We start from the raw sequence: 8,878 nt of genomic DNA, 5'->3' as shown, positions 1-8,878 counted from the left end.
ACCCAATACATTCTGGGCCCCCTATCTCTCTGGGCCTGGGACAACATACCCCTTTGCTCCCCACCTCACCCCCGGGCGTGGGTCTCCGTAACAAGGGCCCAATGCACAGCTACAGCCTTCAAGCTTTCACCCCCTCACAGCAGCTCCAGACCTATGCAGGCTGCGGGGAGAGAGAGAGAGGGCTGGCCAGAGCAGGAGTGGTTGAGTGGGGGGTTGGAGGGGAGGAGGGGAGGAGGGGAGGAGGGGAGGAGGGGATAAGGTGGGCCGAGTAAAGGGTTTAGGAGTGTGCAATCAAAAGCCCTACAGCACTCTCTGGTGGTCAATGTGGAGACATTCTAGTCCGACAGTGGGTGTGAGGAATCTCCCTCATGCAAAGAGGTGAGTGAACAAATCAGATGAAGAAAGTAAACAAGTAAACAAGAAAGTATTCCCCTTGTATTTCTTTTGACTATGTTATCAACACAATTGAGGTGATTTCTCATGTTGGCTCGTCTACCCAAGATTGGCAGGAAGACGAGTAAGTTGACCAGGAGTGAGACAGTTCTACAGTTCAGAGCTATGGTATGTGTACTGTATATGGAGGTCTGAGGATGTTTATGTGTCTATGTCTGAAAATTGTGTCTATATTTTCATTGAGATGTGCACTACAAAGATTCGATGATGGAACTGACTGTCTGATGTGAAAACAAATATCCCTATGGGACAATAATGAATCTAATCTAATCTACAGTAGACCCTTATTCTTAAAGCTTAAGTCTTAAGTCATCATTGCTTCATAACCTGACTCTCTCCAGATGAATGGGTTCTGTCTTCTGTCCAAAAACATCCATCTGGAGATACACCATAGGTGTAGGGCTCCAAAGGTGTGGTTTTATCAAAAAAATCCTTGCATGTGATTGGGGAAACACTTGTATTTTTTTTTTAAACAAACTACTACTTTAACTACTCCCAGGTTTGAAAATACTGTTAAAATGACAGAATCAGTGTTGACGAGTAAGTCCGAGCGGCCATTGTTGCGATCATTTTTGTCGTGTTTCACTTATTTTTCCCTTTTAAATTTTGACTACGTCACATCTCTGAAATTCATGCAATCCTGATTGGTCCTACTGCATTTTGGATTGGGAGCAGGGCGAATCAGATGCCATGTTATATCTGTGGCTTGTAGCTGTAAGGACACCCATCTTTCTCTCAAACCCCAGTATACCCAGGGATACCAATAAAGTAAACTGAACTGATCTGAACTGCACAAGCCTCGAGAAGAACCACAGCTGATGGGAACTTAGGTCTTTTCACTCCTCTGCTCAAAGTTTTCCCAAAGTAAATTATGTTGTAGAATATACATGCATTTGGAAATGTAGCCTACTCAACTTCATATGGTTCACTTATCATTCAACATCACTTATTCATCTTATCTTCTTGGAGAGGCTGCAGCATACTGTATGATTCAGCTGTCATTTCCCCAGCCCTAGCATAGCTTATTTAGCGGTTGACTTGACTGCCTGCCATCTTCAGCTTTTTTGGCATTCCCCTGAATGTCTCCATAACGAGTCTTCAAAGGAGGACTGATTTTGAAATATTTTTACGTTTTGCATCATTAACAAAACTCCCACATCGGGTAGGCTGACTGACTGCAGTGCACACATAATATTCGATTGGGAGACCAGTCTAGTCCTACTGTTTTGAATGAGTTCAAGCAGGGCTGGCGAAAGGCATAGGCAGACAAGGCGGTCGCCCAGGGCACCAAATATCTTGGGGGCGCCTGAGAATCCCACAGAATTAGAATATCAATAGAAATAGAACATTGAACTTTACGTGAACGTTGACACTGACTATTCATGGGTTCATATAGTATGTAGGTGCTAGATCAGCTGTACTCGATGTATGATGTTATGTTTACAAATGCCAATCTCTAAAAGCACAACAAAATATTGTGCTCGCCTAGGGCACCAATTTGCATAGTACCGGTGGGTTCAAGATAATGTTCTACCCATTTTGGGATCCAAGGCGAAATGTGGACATGGGGTCCCCTTGAATTATTTCCGCTGGCATTTAACATGGTGGTGCTGACTGTTTGGGGGCCTGTTTTGGTGGGGCCCTAGTTAACCTGGTCTGCCTATAGGGAAAATCATCTGAATATCATGTTGCTCTACTGCACAAGCATAATCCTGGTGTATAAATGACATGGAGGTAAGGCGCTATATATATGACTTCACTGGGATGTATTGTATTTCTTGTAATAATATATCAATAGATTTTAATTGTGAGGAGGCTGCACATGGTCTTGTGGTAGGGTCACATCATATGGATGAATGCATACACAATTGGAACTGTAGAGACACAAACCTACAGAGAGACACACATGCATGCATGCACGTCTCACACACACACACACACACGCACACGCACACGCACACACACACACACACACACACACATACAGACACACACACACACACACACACACACACACACACACACACACACACACACACACACACACACACACACACACACACACACACACACACACACACACACACACACGCACACACCATGTCTGTGAATGTGTGTGTGTCTGTATGTGTCTACGTGTGTTTGTGTGGTCCTTCACACTTGCAATTTCAAATTTAGAAAAAAAGTGACCTTAGGGGTCAAAGTAACACATTCTATTTTAAGACACAGCACAGCGCAGCCCATGCAACACATATACGACAGCACAACACATGCAAACGACATTCCACTACGCAATTCGTATGAACACAAAGGTTAGCTTCCACCAACATGGGGACAACACGCTTACGGTACGGCTTGACCTTGGCTCGCACACTCACAACTCGAGCGAGCAAGAGTAAACTAGTTGGGGCAAGCTCCAGTTATGGAGCATGTTTATGGCTTTATAGCTCTATTCTGGCCTGAGCGGAGGTTTTAGTATTAAAGGCACAGCTATGGTGATGGCAATACAAGAAGCAAACCCACTGACCCTCCGTGGAACAGCTGAGTATTGTGATACACACCCATAATGCACGGCAACTTCAACCCAGCTAGATGTCAGTCATCAACACTGTTGCCAAGAGTAACATAACTAAAGCTTGTTGTATGACAAAAATGGGTTATATCTAACTTACACTAAGAGGAAATAGGAGCTCTTTTCTTAAACACTATACCGTATTGCCATTTTTGAAGATTATTCAAAAAATGTTTTGCTTTATTGTGCTTAAAATAAGAAAAGCTGAATTTATGTACCTCAGGAGATATGCTTAAGGGAAAATTCCTTCCAATTTCAACATGCAGTCGTTTAGGTCACGTTACCCTTGACTTCTCAGAACCCAACAATGCAACATTTTTTGTTTTGTTTTTTTGTACCCTTTCTGCGATCCTGGCCATTCTACAGGGGGCATGGGTTTGTTTACATTAAAAACAAGACATCTTAACTCCAATATCATCCCAAAAGTTATGAAATATCAACAGACACCATATGCCTACAACGCGGCAACAACTTCCGGGATGATATTTGGTGTCAATATGCGTTTTGCAAAATGTAAACAAAGTCAAGCCACCATTACAATGCAAGGGTTTCAAACAAGCTGAACAAAAATATGTCACATCTTTGTGTATTGACAAGTCAAGGGTAGCGTGAGCAATATAGCTTGAGATTAACAGGAATTCCCCTTTAAGTTTGTGGCAAATACTGGCATTCTCATTTCCAGAATCCATGAGTACTTTCGTGAGTAATTTCATGAGTTCTTACCACCACCATCAAATTCTAAATATTCGTTATGACTGGTAAAATGGCACTTGTCATACATGGAAAAGGATGATCTCTTCTCCATTGTCTGCCATTTTGAATTTCCAGAAATACAATTTTTTAGCAGCAAAACGTATTGTACTTCAGTCATACTAGTGAGTCTTAGCTTAGGACCCCGGTTCTCGAAAGCATACTGTAGTAGTTTGCCAATTGGAAAATGCATTGCAACCAAGGAAATTGGTAACTTAATTAGCAACGACGCTTTTGAGAAACATATTCCAAAGCAGACACCTCCAACTAATAACAATAATAATAATAATAATAATAATAATGGCCAAAGATTTGAAAAATTTACTCCCACGGCCCATCAAGAAACCACTGACCAGTTAAAAATAATACCATATTTCGGAAGAAACTACATAATGTGGGCACGAAGAGAAGAAGGTGGACTGGTGTGTTGGCCTAATGTTGACACGACTACGTGTGTGTGGGTGTACAGTTGGATGCCATTTGCTGGTTCCAAAGGGTAAAGAGTACAGTTGTGCTCATGCCGTATCCTGCTGATGCCACTGTTAAAAACTCCTTCGGACCAAGGTAGGCAACCAAAAAAAAAAAAGACAACAAACCACCCCACAGCGCATGGCTATGTTCAACTCCCACGTTATCTATTGTTAATGTTTGACAAAGTATAATGAGATGGTGCGGGTGCGAAATCCATAAAATAGGCCTACAGTATATAGTCAGATTGCCTATTAAACTCTGGAACCTGGCTCTTGCTGTTTCATGGCAGATAGATGAAGTAACTTTAGTGAGCCTGTGGTGATATGGTGGCGGTCATGTGGTTTTCATGTATGGAAAGCGTGCAGTACAGTGTGTTAGTGTGTGACACAAAAAAGCCGATATGCAGATGTTTACAACCCCAGCTGAGACTGTAAATGTCTCACCGCACCGTTGGACAAGATGACGGGGTACAACATGTGGTGCTCTTTGATACGGGGGCACGTGGGCACACGTGTGAGGAAGCGTGTGAAGAATTATACAGATGGCATTACGTAAAATCTCATACCATTCACTTAGAGGCATCACAATGAGATTTTTGAGACATTTTGATTGTATTGCATACAGATATCAAATAGACATACGTACCAAAGGAGTTTGAACGAATAATTCTATCAATATGTAAACACAGCATTGTTGGGATCTTTGTTGGAATTCTACTGAAATCTACTAATTTACCAGCATTGCTCCGTCCAGTCTTCCCTTGCTATCCTGGAATTAATAAATTTGCTTCCCTATACCATACTGCAATTCACTGAGGGTGAGGGATTTTGAATTGATGCTCTTTAAGTGATACCTTACCATTTCTGGAAATGAACTCATTTTATGCCTCCCCTTGAGTTAAATAATTGAATTTGACCTTTCTCCTGTACTTCCAGCTGGTCCCATTAGATATAATGATAGTTAGTATTGGAAGTAGAAGTAGCATCACCTGACAAAGAATGGCTGGAAGAACAGGCGAAAGGTCAAACTTGATTGTTTAACTTCAGGGGAGGTGTAAAAAGATCTTATTTCCAGAAATGGTATGGTATAGCTTTAATATTGGGTAAAGAATCATGAAGTGCATCCACATCATACTACAGTATTTCATACTATCCTGTTATATGCAGACGGACAACAATCCTTTAGCTCGTCCCCAGGGCTGTAGGCCAGCCTCTCACACTGCAACCCTGTTTTTCTACGTAATTATAGTTGGCTCAATACATCTAAATGATGGGCCGCTCTCTATGTGGAAAACAACAACAACAACAACATGAAACAACAGCATCAGCCTTTGAGGATTATCGGCCCACTGGGAAAATGCCCTCTATACCAAATTCCCAGTCCAGCCTTGCCTGTCCCTGCCTATGATGGCTGATTTTATGCGGTTCTACTGCATGGCTGGGTTAAACGATAAAAGACTATTAAATTGCACCCATTTTTACATGAAGATTTTATCATATGCTTTAATCACAAACCAGGTTCAAGTTATTTGGTGGTAGCGTTCCTGTGGTCAGACGTAGCGGTATTGTATGGCTGGACATCTTTCTTAATGCTGCGGCAGCCATGGATGTGGGTAAAGGAGACCACACACACTCGTACTGTAAATATACTAAGATTCAAATTCAACGTTGATTCAACGGCCAACTCTCTGGCAAAGTCAAAGCTGATCCCAACATCATGCAATTATCAGTATTCTTGATATTGGGGCATGTTGAGTAGTTAAGAATTAGGGAAACTGAAAACTGAAAAGACAGCTGCAAACTCTGCATACACAGACGTGGTTGCTCTTACAGTCTCTGACAACTATGGTCTATGTATGTTGTAAACGAACTCTTGAGAACTTTTGAATACCGAGACTCTATTTGCTGTCAGGCTAACTCTTTAGTATGAGTGTGGCAGCTCAGGAGTGCAGTGTAGAAAAGCACATCCTTGCAGCCTAATAAGGCGCACTTCAGTGACTTCACATTACGACATGAGGTGTTGATGTTGACAGCTGACTCTGTAAGGGGAGTGCTTGTCAGAAAATCTACAGAGCTGTGTACCGGTTAAAGCTGTCATTTGAATCGCAACGAGGTATTTTTTTCACTATCTACAATGCCAGGATATATATGCCCATTATTTCAGTCTATTTCAGGCAGTTGCGAGTGTCTCAGTACATAATGCTTTTCCTTCGCAGGATCCACCATCCTTGTGACATAGCCTTCCTTGTTAAGAACAACAAATTACCAAACCTTCGAGAGGGACAGGTCTGCTACAGTTCGATAGCGTTAGATAGGTGCATTAGCAAATCCCTGAGAATCTTTAAACATCTCACCGCATATCAACATTACCAGGATCTACTGATTCCCTGCTTTGTACACGTAATACACTTCTTCTTAAGTATTTTTCTGGGCTTTTTCTGCCTTTATTATGATAGGATGGTGAGGTTGTGGGCTAGAGAGAGAGAGAGAGAGAGAGACGGGGAGGGTTCAGTAAATGACCTCGGGCCAGAATCGAAACCGGCTCGCCGGTGTAGCAGTCGAGTGCCCAGCCCACTGAGCCACGGCTGGGCCTTGTAATATCCTTCTAAGTTGGATATATTCATTAGAAATCCCCTAATGACCAAGAATTTAGCTGAAGAAAGTCCTCACATGCTCTTACATAAGATGTAATATGGATTTAATCACAAATTACTTTTTGTGTATCTTCTGGCCTAGGGTGGGTAATTAAAAGATTATGTGAGCGGCCTTGACACACATTGGTCCGCTTGGCAAATTTAGCTTGGTTAGCGTATCACCAGGCCTCAGTGCTAGGGCTGCACGATTATGGAAAAAATGATAGTCACGATTATTTGGATCAAAATTGAAATCACGATTCATAATCATGATTATTCAACAACAATAAACAACTGAATTTTGTGCAGAATATTATTTATGATCACAAAATGAAATTTAACCAAGAATGTATTGTACTGTTTAAAAAGGTGAAAAATGAAAACTGAGTTGTAATAATGATGTACGTAAAGCTTAGGCAGAAACAGCAGCCTATCAACATGTCACAACACTATTGCCCCCTGTGTGATCACAATTAACTCACCATTTTAATTGTGATTTAATTGTGTTTAATTGTGACAATTAACTCGCCATTTTAATTGTGATTTTCGCTTCGGGCAAAATCATGATTTCCGATTAATTGTGCAGCCCTACTAAGCGCTGTTTCTCTTCTGACCCAAGCTCACTTGTCACCTGTGTGGGTATGGAGAAGAGATAAGAAGTCATCCACCCCTGCCTGTACTTGCATGCTGAATCAGCCTCCACAATAAAACAGGAGCCTGCCATAAGGCTCCCCGTCCAACACCCTCCATCCATGGGCGCCGGCTCGCTGCTACTGCAGTAGTGATCCAGCTGAAGTGTGTCCTCCAAGCATAATGACGATTATCTGTGGTAAAGAAAACATTGATAACCTTAAAAGTCAAATGGCAAAGTCATTAGGCCTACTCTGTCATTCAAATGCATCGATTAATCCAATTTCATGAAACCTTCCCTTGCTTTTCAAGAAAATGTGATGAAGAAATAACATATCTGGCGTATCTGGTTCTCTCATGGCTAAATTTAGGCCTGGGTATGGCCCAACCTAGCTATTACTGATTTTACAAGGTCATTATCACCTCTCAGCAGGTATACACAGGAGCTAAACCACCAGGGGTGAATGCCCTGAACAAATTATTGCCTCTTCAATGAGATAAGGGAGCCTTGAATTCAGGTACCAAGGCTACATTCTGGTATTTGCATTGCACTGCACAAACAGTGTATCCAATCTGAACAATTGATAATATGATACAATTATGATAATATTAAGACACATCAGTGATTGATAATTATAAGTAATTGATGCTATGTTCTTTTTTGATATGGATGCTGTTGCATTATACGTAACATTATTATACCTGCAGTTTAGCCTGAAAGCTTACACATGTGCTGCACACATTATGTTGATTTGCATTCATTAAAGTAAAGAACACACTCCCATATGTACAGGGATATGCATGTATTTCTTGAAATTATGATTTCTCTTTTCACTTTCAGCTGGGATCCAAGGAAGGCTCTAACCATCCATTGGCCAGTGGCATTGCACTGCACATTGATGATGTTTGTCTAACGTAAAAAGAGCCCTTTATAAACATGATATGACATGCTACAATATATGTCATGAACAATTGATTCTCATTTATGACTGTGTGTGTGTGTGTGTGTGTGTGTGTGTGTGTGTGTGTGTGTGTGTGTGTGTGTGTGTGTGTGTGTGCGTGTGCGTGTGCGTGTGCGTGTGTGTGTATGTGTGTGCGTGTGTGTGTTTGTTTGAGAGAGAGAGAGAGAGAGAGAGAGAGAGAGAGAGAGAGAGAGAGAGAGAGAGAGAGAGAGAGAGAGAGAGAGAGAGAGAGAGAGAGAGAGAGAGAACGTGACCAACCCTCAAAGTGCATCATTAGCTTCAGGATATGATTTACATTTGTCTGAAGTTATCAAGTCATACCATTGGATGAGCAGGATTGTGAGTTTTCCTACTGGCAATATTACACAACAGTAACACTTGAATTTAATTAAGTATTCTCACAGTTTA

The sequence above is a fragment of the Engraulis encrasicolus genome, chromosome 6 (genome assembly GCF_034702125.1).
Source record: "Engraulis encrasicolus isolate BLACKSEA-1 chromosome 6, IST_EnEncr_1.0, whole genome shotgun sequence".
NCBI classification, from domain to species: domain Eukaryota; kingdom Metazoa; phylum Chordata; class Actinopteri; order Clupeiformes; family Engraulidae; genus Engraulis; species Engraulis encrasicolus.
This window is presented reverse-complemented; position numbering follows the sequence as displayed.